Raw genomic sequence first — 21,549 nt, 5'->3', positions numbered from 1 at the left:
TGCAAAATATTAAAATGACTTTAAAATTCCAACGCATTAATTGTTAATATTAGAGAGAGCATTACTACGGCAAGTGCACGTGTAAATCTGCGATTTTCGAATGAAAGAATCATAGTTTCTTGCGACGTATAATTATCGAGTTGACTTCCCATCGCAATGTGATAAAGTGCATGTTGCGTGTGATTAACACCAGCAATACCGTGTAAATTCCCGAGTGATTATAGTATTTTACTGATTAGCACGTACGTGGCTGTAATTATTTGTGTTTTCACGAGTGAATGTGTTGTGAAGAAGCAGCAAAAAAGTAACAAGAGAGAAGAAGGAGGAAGATGCATCAAGTAAAGGTGGAGCAACCAGAGGTAAATAATTTATAATTTATTTAATTTATTATTTATTATTGGTGAAAATTAATCGTATGTTTATCCTTGTGATCTATCTTTTGGTTCATTTTACATCATTGTGTAAAATATATAAAATGTTTTACATTTTATTTTAAAAATATATTCATATATATAGAATATTTAATAAAAAATATTTCTATTATATGATTACAATATTTTTATATAGATACATATTTAAGTACTTTGACATTGTTTAAAGTTTATTAAGAATTATTTACATACTCTTATATAAAGAATAAATTATTATTTTTATATTTTATATAAAAAAGTTAACATATTAAAGCTATATTTTTGCAGAATGATTTATATTTTTATTAAATATTTTTATAAAAGCTGAATAAAAGTTCAATTACCTGGAATAATATCTTTTTTTAGAAATATTAATTGTTGCAGACACTGCTTTGTATGTGTATAATTTGAATATATTTGTATTTTACAGATCAATATTGTGTACTTCCGCCGTTGCACATCGTATCGGTGAGTGTTTAATTTGTTTTTATTTTCGTGGTAATGGATTTGCAAAAGTTATATTGTAAAATGGTAATAGTTGTTTTAAAATATTATATATATATATATATATATATATATATATATATATATAAATTTAATTTTAATTTACCTTTTACAATATTTTTACAATCTTTAAATAATTCTATATAATTCAGAATTTACAATTATATCTTTAAAATTTTTCTTTTGAAAAATATTTTTACAAGTGTTAACAATATTGTCATGTTTTGTGGAGTTGTTCATCGATTGTGATAAACTATATTTTTAATAAAATTCGAAAAGAATCTGGAGTACGATCGAAAGATTTTGTTGATTATGACAATTGAATTTTTATTATCAATTTATTTGGAAATAAGATAAAATATATCGAATAAATAATTAAATTTAGTTTTCTTAAAATTATTAAAATAAAAATGCACACATGTTTTTTAAGATATATTTATAAAGTCTACTGAAATGAGAGAAGATAATATTTCTTTCTAAATAAATAAATTTAACCTAATTAGACTATTTGAAATTCAAAATTTCTTAAACTCTTGAAATTCCTGGCAAATTATCAGTTACCTCGTTCTCTATATTTTCCGTGCGAATATCCGTTCTTGTTCGTTCTCACTTAAGAGAAGGGAAAGGGAAAGTTCGCATTATAGTGGGCGATTACGGTTTACGGCAACGATTAACGTTATTGTCGTTATTAATACGGCTTATTCGTGGCACTTACTGTTCGCGGAAACTTTCCGCACGAGCAAGCCTAATCTTAACAGTTACGAAAAGCTTGTTCGGGTAGCTTAGACTAACCCTAATTCGGTGTTAACCCACGTTGAGAGAAGAATCCGCCAAATAAACCGATCAATAAACCGCTCTTGTTTCTGCCGATAAAGGAAACGAAGATAAACAATGAGTCATGCTTTCACGTGAAATGAAGGGATCTTTCGTTCAAGTTATTTTAATAATAATAAAAGCGCAAGGAAAATATAAAAATTAAGATTATAAACAGATATAATAATTAATATTCTTTTTATTTACAATTAAAATAAATGTTATTGACAAAAATTACAAAGTCCATGTCACATTTTATACATTTGCAAAAAATTCATAAGGGTAAGACGAACGAAATCGAACGGATTCTTATTTTTCCTGATGAAACGAGACATTGGGAAAATAAGAGGCGGACTTGGTGAAGAGAGAAAGTGCGAAAGGGGAAGGGGATGCAATAGCCGGCGCAAGAGTCGTACGATTAAATTGAAATTAGTTGCGGAACTTTTTAATTGCATATTCGATAGTGGCGTGGGCGCGAAAGGAGGGCGGTAACGCTACAATTTATCCGAGTCCTGTCTCTCTGTTTTTCTTCCCGCTCCTTTCTTCTCCACTGGATGAAAATCCAGGACTGTCTTGGCGCGTTCCGCCTTACGAATTCAGTACTCTGGAAGTGCGCTTATTATTGAGCGACGACGTCGGATTAACTTCTTGCGGATCTTCTCGGGTCCGTTCGTGGTACAAGCTCAAGTTTGCCCGCTGTTTTCCAGGGGCAGAATCAGGTTTGAGGCGGTGAGAATAGGACGGTTATGTTCTATTCACATGCGAGTCATGTTTAGTTTTGCTAAAAATTATCTGACACTGGCAAGAGGATCCAGCGCGAAATACATATAAATAAATATATATTAAATAAAAAATCGTTTAATGACTTGAAGAGATTTATTTATAATTGGGTGGAACACGCTTTTTATATTGACTCAATGTTGCATATATCTTCTCTGATTTTAAGTTTAGAGAGATAGAAAGAAAGAGAATGAGAGAGAGAATGTTATAATATTATTATAATAATTACTTTTTATAAACTTTTTATAATTACTTTTTATTTATTTTTATAATAAAAATATATTTTTAAATAATTTTTATAATATATTCTTATAAACTATTTACAATAGAAAGGCTTTTAAAATAAAATTAAAATGATACATGCAGATTCTTGTATTGTTCACAATTACATTTATTATAACATCTCGTGAAAAAAATCGGTTCTTTCTGTATAAATAAAAATTTATAAATAAAAATTCAAGAAAAAAACATTAAATTTAATAGAATTAAATATAGATATAACGTTAAATATAAATAAACATCTTTCTCTCTTTCTTTTTACATCATCAGCTGATTGTCATTCAGCGTGACAAGCGTTTCGTAGCTTGGGAACAGATTAATGAAGCCTGCCGTAGTGTTGGGATTTGACCATTGTGGGGGATTACTAGCGTTGGTGACCAACCATTCGAGGTGGATCCGGTTTTAAGCGCGTTACACAATTAGAGCTGCGAGTAGCCTCTCACGATTGAGTTAGTGAAGGCTTGTCTGCGGGTTTATATATATTAGCGATAATAAGAAAGTGAAATTTGCTCGTCTTCAAGAAATTGCCGGGATCGTTCAAGATAATTGAGAGAGCAATGAGAATGGCATAATTGAACAAGTGATCTGAGGTATGATAAATAGACTATACGATGCAATAATGAAGATCTTAAGTGAGTTATCAGCATCAGAGAAAAGCAAGAATGTTGACTGCGATTGTTATTTAGCAAAATTATGCAAAGAGCTTGCAGCTACTATGCAAAACAAATTACGTTTAAACTCTTATTTATTCTTATTTTTTCTTAGTCTATTCTTTTTTTCTTGACATAAAAAGAAGAACAGACGGACAGTTAATAATCAAGAGATGCGGTAGTGTCTTGAGTACCAAGTACATAAAAGTATCGACAGGTCGGCTGTGGTCGATGTTCCTGTCATTGTCTATCGTCGAGCAGCTTCTTTCTATCCGGAAATTTTATGTCAGTCGTACTTTCGATTAAAGTATCTTGGGAAATAATGCCATAATAAAAAATCCAACGACACTTTTATAATATTCTATAATCGAGATAATCCTTTGAGTGTGATTATTTTGGGAATTAAAATTGAGATAGAATCCATTGTAGGAGATCCTCTTGAAATATAAAGTTCAAAATTTTAAAATATTTTGATTCTTTAAATAGAAGTCTTAAATTCTGCATGCAATTTAAAACTTACATGAAATTTTATTCCAAAAACAGCATCGTATAAAATGTATTTTATGAACCTTAAATTATTCATAATCGATTTATAAGTTAGTAGAATATAATAAATTTTCATTCATTGTATATACAAGTTTTGGATTCCTCTATATACTTGGTGTGAATTTTTTACTTTCTTATTTTTTTAAGATTATATATTCCTAAAATTAATTATTAAAATAGATAATTATGTGTAGAGAGAGAAAGAGAGAAAGAAAGCAAATTTTTATATTAACAAAGAAATATACAGATATTATTTTAATAATATTAATTCGATTATTAAATTTATAAATTTTGATTTAATATTATTTTTATATTTAATATTATAATGAAATTATTAGGATTTATATATTTTTAATTTAACCTTTCGCGTTTCTAAGATATTATAAAAAAGTTTGAGACGCAAAAAGAAATGTCACTCTGATGAAATCTTAGTTATGTCATCCTGAAAAATCCCTTGAATGCATCTACCGTAAGAATAAAACGGACTATTCTTGGCACATTATTTAATATCATTTCGCTCTTATAAAGCAAAGAGATTCCCGGTGTGATGGGATTGTGCTTCGTTACCCGAAAGGGTCGGAAGTGGCCGTAATAAATTTGTCCCAATGTTTTATACGTTCCCCCGCGTTGTTTCTCGAGTAAACATTTTAATCCTCAATTTTTCTCCGACGCTTGCCCCACGTCCCACGGCGCCGGTCGCTGCGCGAGAAAGCTTCAGAATGTTCCTTTTCACGGACCCAAATGTATTTAGCGCTTTTGCACTTTGTTCCGCGAGAAAAGCTCCTTTCCTTTCAGAGGAAACTACTCGCCGGCCGCCTCTCGCCTCTCGGCTGACAAAGTCGCAGCTGTGACAATCAAGCAATTCCATTTGCCCGAGCGATTGCTTATTTTCTCTCGCCGACGGTGCGTTAACGGCCGATTCCGTAAAATGCGATAATGCGAATTTGATTTAACAGATTTCCTCAGTTTCTTCCTTTCTCATCCCATTTTACGCGAAATGTACAAAAACTCCCGGACAAGTATTTTTCTTGTCTATCGCCTATTGTACGTTGACTCGCGAGATATATAGGGTGTTTCTTCATAAGTGCGAAAAATTTTAGGAGATGATTCTTTGTCGAAAATTAAGGGGGATTTTTCATATAAACATATACTCCTACATCCCTCCCTGTAGAGTTACACTCCTACAAAAATAGGGATAAAAATTAGGTTTTTAGGTTTTTATTATAATTTTGCTTTTGTTCCAATTTTCCAAACATTTACTCTAATTTTATTTTTATTTTAAAATTGAACTTCTCGTAATTCGAAACCTATGCTATTTAGCATCGTGCTGTGCACGATAACGTATTTTATTTTTTTCTTGAAAACTACTGATTTTATAATAAAAATGAAAGAAATAAGAAAGTTTCTAAATAAATCAAACTTTTTAATGCATATTTTTAGATGATCATATTCTGGCCCTTTAAAAAGTTCTAATAAAAAATTGAATAGGGGTTGCTAGTTTCATCCCCTTATAACAATACGGGAGACTGAAAAAAATATTAATAAATAACCTTTTTACTAGTAGAAAATATCCACTTAATTTCATTTCTTTAACTTGTTCCAAATTTGAGAAAAAATAAAAAGCTAATTTTTACCCCCATTTTTGGAGGAGTGTAACTCCACAGGGATGTAGGAGTTATGTTTATATGAAAAACCCTTTCAATTTTCGACCAAGAATCATCTCCTAAAATTTTTTACACTTATTAAGAAACATCCTGTGTAAATCAGAATGTTCTTTTATTTTTCAGACACTTTTATTGTCAAAAATGATTATTATAAATATTTAATAAGAAGACAGATCTTTTTTAATTTATAAAATGTAAATGCCGGACTTGGCACACTTTTTTTTAATTTCCGGATTGCACGTAATTTAGATGTTACTTGCGTTTGGATATTTGAATGTTTTATTATATTTTAGTAATTTATATAATCATGTCGCTATTTTACACGAAAATATCAACCCTGCGATCTACTCCTTAAACATGATAATCGCTTTTGTGTATACATTCTACTTCGAAATCGCATTTTATCTTGATATTCAAGATGCTGTACACTTGTGTATGCTTAAGAGATGTATGAAAGACGCACGAATCCAAACTGGCAATCCCAGAAAACCGTTGTAAGCACTCAAGAGAATATGAAAACGAGCAGCGAGAGCGTCCACGCTTACTCGGTTTCTCGCCGCTCTCATATAATTTAAAGCTACGCGAGCACGGATAAGCCCGTTTTATTTTGCTTTTACTACCGCATTTCGTATTCTCGGCCCGCCGGCTTTCGCGCAACCGCCAAGGTACTTTAGTTGATCTTGCAAACTTAGTAGTTTCTCCTTGGCTGCCCTCGACGCCTCAGCCATGCGTATCGCATCAGCGTCTTCAACTCTTTTTTCTTCGCAATTAACAACAATTAGTTTTCATTCCCAGTACACCAATAATGAGAGGTTCATTACATTTGATAAAAATAAAAATCAGAAGCTTTTAATCATTGAGAGATATTTACTTGACATATGAAAATATGCCTCTTGGACTCTTGTTTCGTCATACTTATCCTCACGTCTCGCTCTAGAAAAGCAATTTTAAAATAATGCACCGTAATTAAGAGAGAATCGAGGCTTCATAGTGTAAGGCAAAGTCCAGAGATGCCTTGCACTCCGGAGGCTCGGATAAATAACAAACATACACCTCTGGAATTTCCTGATGAGAAGCGAGCGGTGAAGGGGATTTGGGAGAGGGGAGGAAGGGATTTGAGGTGTTCGCGCCGCAGCAAGTCGCATGTCGGCTTCGTAATTCTAGTCGGATAAAGTGGATAAGCTGTCGGTCGGGGCTCGACGAAAATTCGGACCTTACCTCTCTTTCTCCAATTTCCCGACATCATCGCACCGCGCCAGACCGGGTTCGACCCGGTCCGATTTGACCTAATCATTCGGTGGCACGCGATTCACCCTCTCTCCGTCCAGGTTCACGTGTAATCGAACGATTGATTCGGGGGGATTACATGACGCATTAATCTACTCTTTGCATCTATTCGTGCAATTGCACATCTCAGACGTGTATGATTACGGTAGCATTTTACAGCAGAGATAGCATCTTAATTGATCTCTAACTGAAGTGTGTCTCGAGCTAATCAGAGTTTCATGTAAGTGAAGTTTGATTTATTTATCGCAATCGAGTCGTGATCAAACCTTGATTGTTTGATTGTTCCTCGATTGGACCTGGGTTGTCGATGAGCCTGGTACAAACGTAAGCTTGTTATAGGAGGAGTTTACGATAAGTGTGATTTTAATTAAAAGAAGTCTCGAACTGAACCCTACGAAACTTGTTGCGATGAAGAGTCACTTGCGATGAAGAAATGACGAACACGGTTATGAAAGTCAACATTCTGTCCGAGCGAGGCTGCACTGCCGTGACATAATTAAGCACCTAGTGAGGGTGTTATATTAAACAGCAACCGTTGATAAATGGTGGCGCGGATAACGAAGGCGGCGAGATCGCGAGAAAAGACGGCAACGACGAAGCGACGAGGTTTCAATTATGAATAATGCATTGTTAAAAATGAAAACCAGCCACGTTTCCTTGATTATAATCCGACAGGAGACTCAGATAAATCCCTCCACCGCGGTAGCCAGCCACTTACGGCGGCGGGAAGCCGCTAAAGTTATGAATTTGAAGTTTTGCAGAGTATAAATTGTACAAATATACCATGTAGGTATCGAAGAAAGAGAAAAATACAGAAAGAGAGAGAGAGAGAGAGCGAGAGAGAAGGAATAAAAAGAGGAAAAAGATTCAACGGCGTGCGAAAGAAACAACGAATTTGTGGTGAATATATACACTCTAGAGAGATTCATTTAGCTATTTGTCAAGACGACACAAATCCTCATGGAAGTTATCAAATCCCTCATGAAAATTTTGCGCGTATAAACTCATATACCATACAAAATGCAGTTTACAGTAGAATTCAGTTTAAAATGTAATAAATTTCCCTTTTTCTACTATTCCTTTTTTTATTTTTATAATAAAACATATCTCATCTCGGTAGAATTTTTAAGCATTTCTTAGAGTGTCTCGAAAAGATTGATAGTGCCATGTTACAATGTTAAGAGGATGAGCTGAGAGTGTCATTGAATTTTAAAATAATTCCAGGTCTTTAACATCGATGATGTAATTAATCTGCGTAACGACGTAATGAGACGTAATGGATCTACGACAATGTATTCGTTGTAACTCACTCGCTCGCCTAAATTGATATACGCAGGATGGGTCGTTGGGCAGGATGGGTGGATTTATTGCCGTTTCCCCGACCGAAATTTTACCGGTCTGTCCGAAACTTTTCAATGTATATATTCCAGTTTTACTCGCATACACCTTTCATCTTCCTTTCTCTCTCTCTCTCTCTCTTTCTCTCTTGCTTTTTTTGTTATACGCGTCGGCTTTCTACGCGCACAATGTCATTCGCAGCATACGAATTCTCGTAGCTGTTATAACGTTGCTTTGTTCGCGCTATCGCCCACTCCGTGTTTTATTAATTATTCCACGTTTCTGCGACGAGTCCGCAAAAATGCGTAGTGCATACGTAGACTGTGTGTAGTGCGTATAAATATAGATGCGGGCAATTTGAGGCACTTGTAGTGGTATAACTTTTCATTGAAATACACAAAATATTGTATGGACGAATTACATAACCGACGATGAAAGAGCAGCGCGCGTTCGGAGAAAATGAGATAAAGTTGAAAATCCTTCCAATAAAATTAATGTGTAAATTGGCTAAGGAAAATTAAAAATATTGACATTTCATTAACGGCGAATAAATTGTATAATGACTCATTAATGACATCCGTTTATTATTTTCTGATTTTAAAATTAAGATTTCATTAACAGCGAATAAAATATGATAATGTATTAATAATATCTGTTAATTTATAATTATTTAGTAAAATTTTTAATTTTTTAATTAGTGATTTTTTGCTGATTAAAATTAAGATTTTAGATTAAAATTAAACAAACATCTTTCAAATATCTGCTGCATTACGTTTATCCTCAAGAAGGATAACTTGGCAAATTTTTAGTGGAATAATTTAAATTTGTCGCATGTGGTATCATTAACGTGCTCATAAAACGCATAAGGCTCTCTATTTTCGCTTTCCCACGAGAGTACTCAATTAAATTTAACTCGTGCGGGAGATAAAACCGAATCCCGGGGGATTTAAACGTTTTCTTTCCAGAAATGGAGAGAAAGATGAGGATCACGAGCCACACAGGGAGCTTCTCGTCCTCATTCTTTTCTCTATCGTTGGCTAAATACAAGCGTGCGTGCCTGTGGACACAGAATACGCACACACATGTGTCAGGGCACATGCGTATTAGAGAATCCAGCCGTATCAGCGGAAGAAATTTCTCCCTCTTTTCTATAGGTAATCTTATCCAGCCCTAATCTCTCTTCTTTTTGGTCCATTCAAATTTCACATCAAAACAATTGCTTTTTTTTTAAGTAGAAAATATAGGACCCCTTGTGTGTGTTTTCGATTCATCCATTTATATAGGGTGTTTCTGAATAAGTGCGAAAAATGTTAGATGATTCTTTGTCGAAAATTAAGGGCGGTTTTTCATATAAACGTATACTCCTACATCCCTCCATGTAGAGTTACACTCCTCCAAAAATGGGGGTAAAAATTAGATTTTTATTTTTTAGGTTTTTAGGTTTTTATTATAATTTTGTTTTTGTTCTAATTTTCAACATTTACTCTAATTTTATTTTTATTTTAAAATTTAACTTCTCGTAATTCGAAACCTATGCTATTTAGCATCGTGCTGTGCACGATAACGTATTTTATTTTTTTTCTTGAAAACTACTGATTTTTTGAAAAAAATAAAAGAAATAAAAAAGTTTTTAAATAAATCAAACTTTTTAATGCATATTTTTAGATGATCATATTCCGGCCCATTAAAAAGTTCTAATAAAAAATTGAATAGGGGTTGCTAGTTTCATCCCCTTATAACAATACGGGAGGTTGAAAAAAATATTAATAAATAACCTTTTTACTAGTAGAAAATATCCATCTAATTTCATTTCTTCAACTTGTTCCAAATTTGAGAAAAAAATAAAAACCTAATTCTTACCCCCATTTTTTAATTTTCGACAAAGAATCATCTCCTAAAATTCTTACTTATTAAGAAACACCCTATATAAGTGGATGAATCGAAAACACACACAAGGGGTCCTATATTTTCTACTTAGAAACTGAAGAAACACCCTGTATAAATGAAATTCAACGTGTCTCTCGGATACATATCGCGGACGCGGAAGGAAAATTCGATTGTGAGTCGGATGTTTTTAGCCGCAAAAACGGTAGCATGTTCCCAAGGATAATCGAGATGCACTTTTCGAAGCGAGGAACATTAGTAATAACGGTGGGAAGAGGAGCGAAAAGTGCACGTGCCGTTATTCCTGGGAAGAAACTTACCGGGGCATCCCACTTACATCGGCAGAATGCCATTGTTCTCTCGCGACGGGAGGGAGTTGAAACAAGAAACGCTTTTATGCACTCTCTCAAATAATAAATTCGACGGTTGCGTTTAAGTATCGCTACTTTACTCCCCGGGATCTCTCACGGCATTGTTTAATTTCGCCCTCAATAATTCCGCCATTTGTCAATATTATGAGAAAGCCGATTGCAACTTGTTCCGAAATATGCCAGTCGCATATCGAATTATATCTGAAGGATTTGACGATGATTTTAGGATGTCAAAGTTATAATAAATGATTGAGTTTAACAAACGTAATTAATCTGAATCTGATACACTCGGTGTAGAAAGGGACGTTCATCAGCTGATTTTTATTTGTCAAATATAAATCCTGTACACGCGTATTTAAAAGAAAAACAATCATTAGCATGTAAATGATCGCACTGTATTGAATCATCCTCGCTCTTTAAAAAGCCGCCCGTGTCGTAAAAAAGATTTTTTACGCGCGAGAATTGAGAGTTCCTTTCAGGGTGCGCGAAGACAGCCGCGACTCCATTAGCGCAATGGAAGTGCGTCGTTCCTATGGCCGATTTTTTCCCTTTTCTTTCCACCCCTTCCCGCCTCCCGCCCGTTCGTCGTCGCCTTCGTGGCAGTTAGGGGTTCCCGCGCACCCTTCCCGACAGATGAAGCCGTCCGATTGCTTTTAAATTACCGGGTGGCATATCTGGAGAATTCCTTGAAAATTTATCGGCTAATATCCCCCGAGGGACATACGGAAAAGTAAGTCAGTCGCTTCCAATGGAGATCGACGAGTGTCTTCGAAAATCGAGTGCCTTTCCACAAATACTCGGGAAGGATCTCGAGGATACGACGACTGGAGGTGATAATCTACGGTTAGACGAATGCAAGAGTAATTCAGGCACTAGGGGATTTCGGAACTATGAAAATTCAGAGGAACATCTAAGGGATTCGAGAACTTGACGATTCGGGTATCCAAAGTCCTCTTTGAGGACTTTAGCAATTTCGACATTTGAACATCGAGAGCCCCCTTACCCTTCGAGTAAAGATTTGTCAATTTAAAAGAATTTACAAGAATTAAAGGAAATTAATTCCTTGTTATTAGAATTCAGCGATTCAATCCTGAACAAACATCAAGAGTTGAAATAAATTACATAAACGTGACGTTATCACATGCATGATGTTGCATGGATTATCGATGGACAATATTGATATATTGCAGATATATTTATTTATGTCTTTGCGTTTTATTTATTTCCCTCTCTAAAAAACCATTTAAAATATCAAAATATTCCTCTCCACGATTATAATTTTTGAATTGTAACTTTATCACCTTATATTATTACGCGTACCGCAACTTCTTAGCTAAATTTTCCAACTTTCAAACTATTGCAAAGCGAACTTTCATAATTCCAATAACGTAGTAATGAAGTATTGCGAATAGTATCTTATTCCAGGTTCCCCGTTTGTCTTATCAAATTGACTTCTCGCGTTTGAAAACTGTTCGTGATGTGCGCCGATAAAAAAAACTCCTTCGGAACGACTTTGCATCCCGAGTATTTTTTTTTTCTACAACCTCGGAAACCTCCCGTCGCGAATGCGAAATTCCAGGTGCGCGCGTCCCGGCTACAGATTGTTGAAGAGTTCTCTCAGAAGTCATTAACGGTGTCACGTCAAGGGTGTTTCCGTAACGACGTCCCCGGCCTAGGGAATAAGTCTCCACATCGACAGCATCCAAATAGGATTCCAGTTTGCGGCAGTCGCGGGAGTCCCGCAAACGGCAATTCGCGAACTCCGACGATACAACGCGAGGATGCTTTCGTCACGTTACATAATCACATGATTAAATCCCGCCGGCTTAACGCGCCTGTTTTCGGCTCGCGTTACGACTACGTCTCGCGCTTCATTATGCTTCGCTAAATTAATTACAGCTCCTGTAATCACCGCAACCACCTCCGGAGAAGCTGCAAGGCGCAGCTTGAGAAAACGAGGGATTAGCGATCCCTATGCTTGATTATATGCCGGATATATATGAGGGGCACGGGAGCGATATACAACCTTCATTTTCAACTGTATCGCGTTAGATTCCTCGAACTGTACCGTACGAAAAGTTACGCGAGATTTCTCCGAAGGGAGGCGATATTTTTCGACCTGTTAAGCCTCCATTTTTCTTCCCCTACTTAAGAGATATTAATTGAATGATGAAATTTTTTTCTTACCTTTTTCTCCTTTTTTAACTCTCTCCGTATAAATTACGGATGCTCTTCAACTTTTTGTTGACGGGAAGTCAAGTCTAAATTCCTCAAAGGATTTCAGGAGCAGCTATTGGACAGCCGTCAACTATTAACTAGATTACTATACATTAGGAGCTTCACAACATTTCTTGTAACAAGTCTCGGGCGGCTTCTCAGTGTCTGCGACCCTCGGAAAATGGCGGAGGAAGAGAGTGAAGCGGATTACGAGGACGAAGAAGACGAGCGGCTACGATTGCGTTGCAAAAACCGCAAGCCGACACCCCCAGCGGACCCGTATCCTGGGACACTGTGTTATTTCGAAGCCCGAATGAAATTTCCTCACCGAGGCGGAAAACCGCGTTGACCGAACAGCCAGCTTCGTCCGGCGAATAAACGTAAAGCGCGATTTTCAAGCGCCGCAAAATAAGAGAAGTGTGAGCGCAAATTTCAACGCCCTCGTGACATGAGGATATACTGGAGCGGCGCTCCGTAAAATTTATAATTTCGCTAGTTAAAAATCAACACGAGATGAAATAGTAGAATTGGGGAAAAGCGAAATAGGATGACCTAAATGAATACGATTGGACGGAGTTTTATTTTCTTTCTGCAATTTACTACGCAGTTCAGAGAAGAAATTTTCTACGTTGCATTTCTGTATTAGCTCTTTTTACTTATTATTACAAAATAAGCTTCCTAAATGAAATTATATTTGATGATGACATGTCGAATAATGATTTACTTCTCCAGGATGTATTAATCAGATGCGAAGAAACATTATTTGCTTCTTTGGATTAATTACATCTTGAGCTGCTTCCTCGACGACATTATACAGGGTGTTTCTTAATAAGTGCGAAAAATTTGAGATGATTCTTTATCGAAAATTAAGGGGGGTTTTTCATATAAACATATACTCCTACATCCCTCCTTGTGGAGTTACAAAACTCCTCCAAAAATGGGGGTAAAAATTAGGTTTTTGTATAGTTATTTTTAAAAATAAAAATTTATGAAGATTTGTGTAGGAAAAAAACCAAAGCATCCAAATGAGAAGTTCAACAATATATACAAGAGACTCTTGGGAGACCGGAATATCCCTAAAATTCAAAGTTGCCGAATGATTAATGCGATTCTCCGTCGAAGCGGAGCTTTTAAATAACGCGGCGAGAGAAGTCTTGTATAACGCAATCATAATCATTCGCCTTACTCTGATTCCTTTAACCTTTGCCATCGTTATATTGCACCCCCACGGGCTATAAAGGAAGGAGGACAAAGCAAAACAAGTCCCGTAGCGCGGAGAGGCGGTGTAGCTGCGGTATATTAACCGTTTGAAATTTATGGTTACTTTTGGCTCGCCGATTTCATCGCGGTTCGCGCACGTGTACCAACAATATCGCAGCAGACCCGACTATTTTCTTCTTTAGGTCCCCGCTTTTTCCCGGCTCTTTCACGTAATGAACGAAAGGTCTCTATAAGATAAATATATTTATGAAAACTGAGGTGACGGTAAAAGTTTTGATTTCTCTGGTGAATAATAATTTATTTCATTATTTTATTAATTATAAAATCGTCAATTAAAATTATTGTTGCTTGACCCAAAATTCGTGAAGATTGTTTCTTACTTTTTTATAGTTTCCGGAAGATCTATTAAAGTTTAAGTAGCTAATCTGTATCTGTTTTAATTCATCAAACTATTAATCCAATGTTTAAATGAGAGAAGAGAGGATGAGAGGGAGAGATGGAAAGATACATAGAAGAGGCAAAAGTTACGAGTTGGAGGTTGCCTTCATTCTCGTTGGGTGCATTGCGATTTTCTTTTTTTACATCCGTTATCGGAGGGGAACTTTGATCTAAAACTCGAGCGCGCGCGGGTATGAAAGCATAAAAATGGCCGGCGATAAAAACGCACAGACACACATATAAAGCAAGTGCCGTAAAACGTTCAGAGGCTGGTACACTCGACGGTACGTGCGAAATTGTTCACCGGGGGAAAACGGCAGCGCTGTGAGTGACGAGAGGGGGGAAAGGGGTTGGAAGAGAGAGAAAGAGATGGTTCCGGTACGCGGAATACGTTCCTGGCATTTCGTGGAATATTCGCGCTGCCAGGATACTTGACGTGCCGACGAATGTATAGGTGTCGTTGATACGCGAGTATCTTTTGGTCAGCCGGGTAAAACGATAGCGGAGATCTCGGTTTAGGATTTTCGGAAAGTGGCGAGAAATTGCGAAAAATTTTAATTTTTAGTTTTCAAATGCAATCTTTTTTAAATAAAATTAATATTATCATTGATAAGCATTAGTTTTGTAGCAAACAATAAAATGTCATTGATAGCGAAAAGAATTAATTAGTGATTGATTTTTCAATAAAATTAATTTCAATTCGAGTCAAACGTAAGACGAAGAAGTAAAATGTGTTTTCAATGAAATTAATAGTAAATTTAGTATCTTGTCATTGCTTTATTTAGTCTGTGACGTTTTAAAAAATTGATATACTCTTTACAGTTGTATACTATATAAAATTTTAAATCTCGAAAATCTCGAAATTAAATTTTTTTTTTAATATTTAGCTATTTATAGCGTTAAAATTTTGTACATTTTTTAATGTGTAAATTATATTTAAGATTTTTAAAAATTTTAAATTTCTATTTTAATATTTATTCTTTTAAAATTATTTTAATATTTCTTTTTACATTTCTGTGATGAAATATTCGAATGTACGATTGTATGCAACTCTTCGAGCCTTATCCATCCGTGAATTCTCATCCTTCCTACAAATATGTACACAACGAAATTAACTCGCGTTTCAACAAGCAACTCTTCGCGACTGTATTCGTTCGAGTATCCCCGTTTTCGGTAAAGCGTATCGTTGCGAGGTGTATATATACACACATTAAGGAAAAGTCCCGAAAGTGCCCATATTTTCACGCGTGTGTACTTTCGGGATGCTACTTGCGGAAAATGTCTTAGGATTTTCAGGTAACAAGTAAAACTCGTATTTTCTTGCGCTTCTAGCACAATGTATAATTGTAAATGTAATTTACATAATTTCAAATTTTATTTATCGAATGTGGTGATTTTCGATCTTTTGCAGCAAGCGTTACTTCTAAAAGTTGTTTTTCTAAAATCATACAACGTTCGCGAACAATTAAATATTTTTCTTTCGTATAAAAAACGATTACATTTGATGGATGATTCATTTAATTTTAGCCAGTTCATATAATTTTTTATTTTGTGGTAGAATATATTTTACATAATTTGTATTTTTTATTCCTTTTCTCTCTCGAAAAATATGCTCTTTGCTCAGAAGTTAAAAATTAACTTATATAATTTACCCTGACGTACTCCATAAAAAATGTAAATATGATGTATGTAAAAATATAATATAATTTATCCAAAAATACTTCCTTCTAAATATTTTTTTTTTATTTCGATGAGAGAAGCTAATCATTATAATATATTTATTTATCTCTTTTTACGATCTTTTTCAAATATTACGTATGGAAAGAACATGTATCTCATGCAAAATACAGATAACTTTACATCTATGACGTTGGGTGAAGAATCCAACGAGTTAGAATCTGAAATAAAGTAAAGTGGAAATGAGGTAAAGTCGTACTATAGAAATTTCTAGAGCTCCAGTGGGTGCACGTTTAATAAATTGCCACCCCTTATATGAGGGTGACTACGCCGCCGCGACGTTGCCACATTTAAATCTGAATTATGTGGACGGGCGTGGTCCTTAGATAGCATTTTTTCTCTGAGGAAAAGATCTCTTTATATTCCGTTAATAAACAAGTCTTGTTTAAGATTTCATGTTTAGGAAAGGAAGAATCTCCTTATTTTATACTTTACGATCCTTCAGGGGATGTTCCTACAAAAGAGTTATATTGTAATGAAGCCAGCAAGACAATAAATAATATTAAAAGTATAATAAATAATATTGAAAGTATTGATATAATGATAAATAAATATTTTTTTATAAATATATTATTATACGATAAGAAATAAATATACAAATAAAAAAGTTCAAAAATGAAATACATTAAACGTACATTTTTAAAAACACTGTTTCTTTAAATTTCTATATTTATTGTATTTATTCTATACTTATTGTATTTATTCTATCACTTAACGATAGAAAGTAACTTCGATTTTTTATTATAGACTTTGATGATTTCTTGCAATGTCAGTCTCTATTTTCGAGCATTAATATTTGATCTATCTAAAATGGAAGTGGTGCTTCCCTCGGGAGAACTACCCTTTTCCGAACTCAGCTCAAAACTTTGCACATCTCTATTATTTTATCATCTCGCCGCGTACTAGCGCAAAGTTCAGTCGACTCTCACAACGATGATCTCAGCAAACGTGAGGCGACCCAGAAATGATTACCAAATTTTCTTTTAAGCTGAAAATAACCGGCTTATTACTAATTTAAATATAAATTCTAATAATACACAAGAAATAAACGCAGCGAGAATACAATTTTCTGAATTTTATATTAAATAAAAAGCTAGGGAGGCTTTTTATAAATACTAAATTTGTAAAATAAGATTTGCACATTTAACCACATTTTAAAGAAAATTATTCGAGAATTTTATTCTAAGATCTACAAATATATGATAAAGAATTTTGTTGAAAAGAAACAACTTGAATGTGAATAAAAGACAGAAATTACAAAATTACTTAAAACACATTAGCAAATTTTTTATTGATTAAGCACTGCAGTAAAATTTATGATTTATTTTTACTGGTATTTTTACCTTTAATGATATGTTATCGCAATTTTTTCAAGCTTTCATCGCGTCTTTAGAATAAGGGATGGTTTAATGGCTGCACGCACGAAGAATATTATTCTCGCGAACGTACATTTTCCCCGTCGCATTGGGCGCTCATTTCGAGCCGTTAACGTTCCCCGGTTCTCTCTCGTCGATTCTGCCATTTAAACTAGGTTCCCTTGAAACTAGGAACATAATTGCGAAGACTTGTCACAGAGAATTAGGCGCCCGACCATCCTTTGCAGCAATGCCTCGACAATCTATTAATGGGAAAATTATTAGCATCCTGCTGGAATCAATAGCGAATATGTACGTACGTCAACCTTGTGCAATGCGAATAATTCTATCTTAACCTGTGCGCTGTTATTGATTTGTATATATTAATATAATATATATTAATTATATGTATACTGCCCGTCAATAATTCGTTCCGTTTCGCTAGCGAGGGTTGGTATTATCCTTTGCTAATGCATTAAATTCTTATACATTAACAAAGGACAGATATTGCCTTTCATTACATTGTATTAATTATATTAATACATATTTATTATTTATATTCAATTATATCTCTGGAAAAAATATTGCTAAATTTCTTAAAATGATTCAATGCTGCAAAGAATGGTATATATATATATATATATATATATATATATATATATATATATATTATTTATGATAGAAAGAGAGTAGAGGAGAAGAATAATTCAAAGGAAAATATTTTTTCTTAAAGACAAAAAATTGAAGAATTTCATAAAATGGAACAAATTATAATATTTTGTGAAATACTAGAGAAAAGGACGTCCAAACTAATTTTGTCAGATTTTAAAATTGCAGTAAACTGCTATTCGTCGAAATATATTCTTAATTTACGCTTTGCACTTGGACAATATTTAGCAATATCAGAATTTGAAGACGGGATACAAATTATAATTGATAGAGTCCTGCGAGAGGTCCTTTCGCGATGGGGGGGAAACAGTTAAATCTGATTAGCTGAGAAAAGCGTTGCGCAGAAACTCTTGTTAAGACGAGCTACGGTGACGTCACGTCCTGAGTTATCCGCTTCTACTTTCCGGCCTGTTCCACTCCATCTTGCCAAAGCATCCCTCCCTCGTGCAAATGAAACGCCCGGTGCAATCCTCGTAGACGAGATGCTCGCCGGGCTACAACCTCATTGAGCCATTCGTGCTGCTTGTAATCTGGCTGCTCTCATTTGAGCTTTCGAATTCAGACGATGCAATAACGAACTACTTCTGAGTTGATTGCGATTATAATGAGATAAAAATAAACTCGGGAAAATGCAGAAATGGCAAAATATTCTACGTCACATTCATCGTTGTTGATTATTGTTGCAAATATCTCTTATAAAATCCATTCCAATATCATTGCACAAGATGAAGCAAAAATCTGCAACTTATAGAGAATATTTAAAATTTTTTTAGAGGTACTTTATATATAATTTTTGTATAACTTTATATATAATTTATATAACTTTATATATAATTTCGTATAATATTATATATAATTTTTTTCGTATATTCTTGTCTGATATTTTTTTTCATAAAAAGCTAATATTTGCGCGTTATAAAAAGTAGAAGCTGAACAGAATAGAGAATGCATTTATTGTAGATGAGTACGTAACTTCGACGTTAATTATTATTCAAGAAGGTTTAAATTCAATATAGGGGAGAATATATTAGTTCCCGTTCCTGACTTTCTGGCACCTCTATAGGTGTATGCACGAAATGAACAATATTCGTCGTCGGACTTAACGATATTAGATATTCGATAGAAACGAGTCTTGCCTCGCACCGGATCACAATATGCCCGATAATCATAAAGATGCAACGTGAGATTATACGAATACGGAAGCAAACGCTCGAACGTGTCTCATCGTAGAAATAGCGGATTGTCTATATTTAGATGCGTTCCTGTTCGGCTTAAAGCGCTTTTTTTTATTCCTTTTTACAAAAAATACCAGCGGAATAAGATTCATAATATGTGCCGTAAAAACTAATTAAATGTTTCATAGCGGGAGAAAATAGCAAGCAATGATTAAATTACTCGTAACATCATGTCTCTTTCATATTATTATATATGCATATCTTAATTATATGTACATTATATATTAATTTTGTTAATACATATATTTTTATTACATATTTTTAGTCTCTTTTATTTTTTTTATTTTTATTTTTTCTTTTATTTTTATTTCTTTTAATTTTTAATTTCTTTATTTCTTTTGGAAATAAAAATTACTAGAAAATTACCTTTCTAAATTAAAATAAATCCGATTGTCATGAATTTCTCATTAACTTTACATATTCATGAAGATTAAAGAGTCGAATTTAATCTTCGATCATTTTAACATGTGTCACGATTTTAAAAAAAGGAAAAGGACATTTAAAAATTTCATCATTTGAATAAAGCTAATATTATTAATTAACTTTACAGATAAGAAAACAGGACAATAATACTCCGGAATTTTTATATCCTTGTTATAACGCGCATGGAAATATGTATTTAACAGCAAATCCAAGAGATAGAGAATATAATAGATCACACGATGCGTTGTGTTGGGATCGCACGAATAAGTTTCGTTCGGTCTTACATGCAATAACCTGAAAATGTTGCATTTGGGCGATGGGGCCCCGGTGTTATTTATGTGCACGCCAACATGAGAACTTACCTTTAAAGTTAGCGGCGCATTCGCAATTCGCGCTCGCTTGTGCACGTATACTCATCGTAGAACTATAAGTTAAAAGTAATAAGAGAGGGAGAAAGAGAGAGATGGAGTTATACTATGGCTATGATAAACGATATTACGCTGACTTCTCGTACGAATGACTTTGCTAATGTATCATCAACAACCGCGGGATTAATTTTAATTAACTGACGCGACTGTGAAACACACGTTATAATGTATGCTGGAACGCAATATATTTTTTGACACTTCCGAGTAATATCAAAGATCAGATTAATAAGATCTAATAATAAGTTTTATCTGTCTTATTTTAATAGATTAATAAAGTAAAAGGATAAGTATAGATTAGAGAGATGAGTTGCCTTTCGCATTATATTACTTTCTCTCGAAAGAAGCTTTAGAAATCTATCACTATTTGCATAAAGATGCTTAATCTTTTTTTTTTACAAAAAGGAGAGGAAATTGAAAAAGATCCATGGAACTTGATAGTCGAAGGTTCGAAGAAAATTCTACAGCGCAAAGTTCCTGAAAGATCGCTCGAACGAAAATCTATACGCGGGTTTTCCGATTTGTGAGAAATTACTAGTCGCAGGATACGTGACAGTCCTGCGGCAGGATGCGACCTATAGGCGTATACATATGCACACACGAAGGATACCCGGGGTTTAGTTGTAGAAAACTTTTCCAGTCGGCAATTTCGTAAAGTAGCTCCGATCGATTTATATACCCCATTTCCATCTACCGATAAAGCGATCTTCGGGAAAGCATTGGATATTCTTCTCGTTTTGCGATTCTTCCGACCTATATTGAAATAAGAAAATGCGACAAAATATATAATACATGTATGATTTGAGGAGGAATTAATTTTTGGAATTTCGAATAAGACATTTCGGATTTTATATGTGATTATGGCGGATGGGAAAGAAAAGGGCAAATCATAATTGCGATTTTTTGTTACGAAACAATTAAACGGGACAATCGGCACGAGTTTATTAGACAGAGGTTGGACAAAAACAGGGCAGGGAGAAGAAAATACTTTATGGTGCGCTGAATCGTGGGAGCGTCTTTTCCTCTTGGAACAATTTGCAAGGATGAATGATCCGGGAAACGGTTTCTTTCAATCTAACTAGATGAACGGATAGCAAATTAGCGCATGAGTACGTCGGAGGAATTCCAAAACTTCCTATAAATAAAGGGAACGATTCACAGCGCGTCGCAAAACAGCTTCCATTCTTCTCATTTTCTCAATATATCTATGTCGATGTAAAACTTGCGATCTATTTTTTCGTTTTTCTAAGCATAAATCTATTAAAAATAAAAACTTTCTAATATGATTATTATTATGAAAAAA

The 21,549-nt window shown here is 34.4% G+C and overlaps 1 protein-coding gene across 1 annotated transcript in view; it reads left to right on the top strand.

Annotated features, from left to right (window-relative positions):
- Syn1 (Syntrophin-like 1) overlaps positions 1-21,549 on the top strand; it is a 266,090-nt gene that overhangs the window by 64,896 nt on the left and 179,645 nt on the right. The gene's annotated exons all lie outside the window — the stretch shown is intronic.

This window comes from Camponotus vicinus, unplaced genomic scaffold (genome assembly GCF_025532165.1).
Source record: "Camponotus vicinus isolate PSW18456_S1 unplaced genomic scaffold, iyCamVici1.0 SCAF_3, whole genome shotgun sequence".
Taxonomy (NCBI): domain Eukaryota; kingdom Metazoa; phylum Arthropoda; class Insecta; order Hymenoptera; family Formicidae; genus Camponotus; species Camponotus vicinus.
This window is presented reverse-complemented; position numbering and strand designations above follow the sequence as displayed.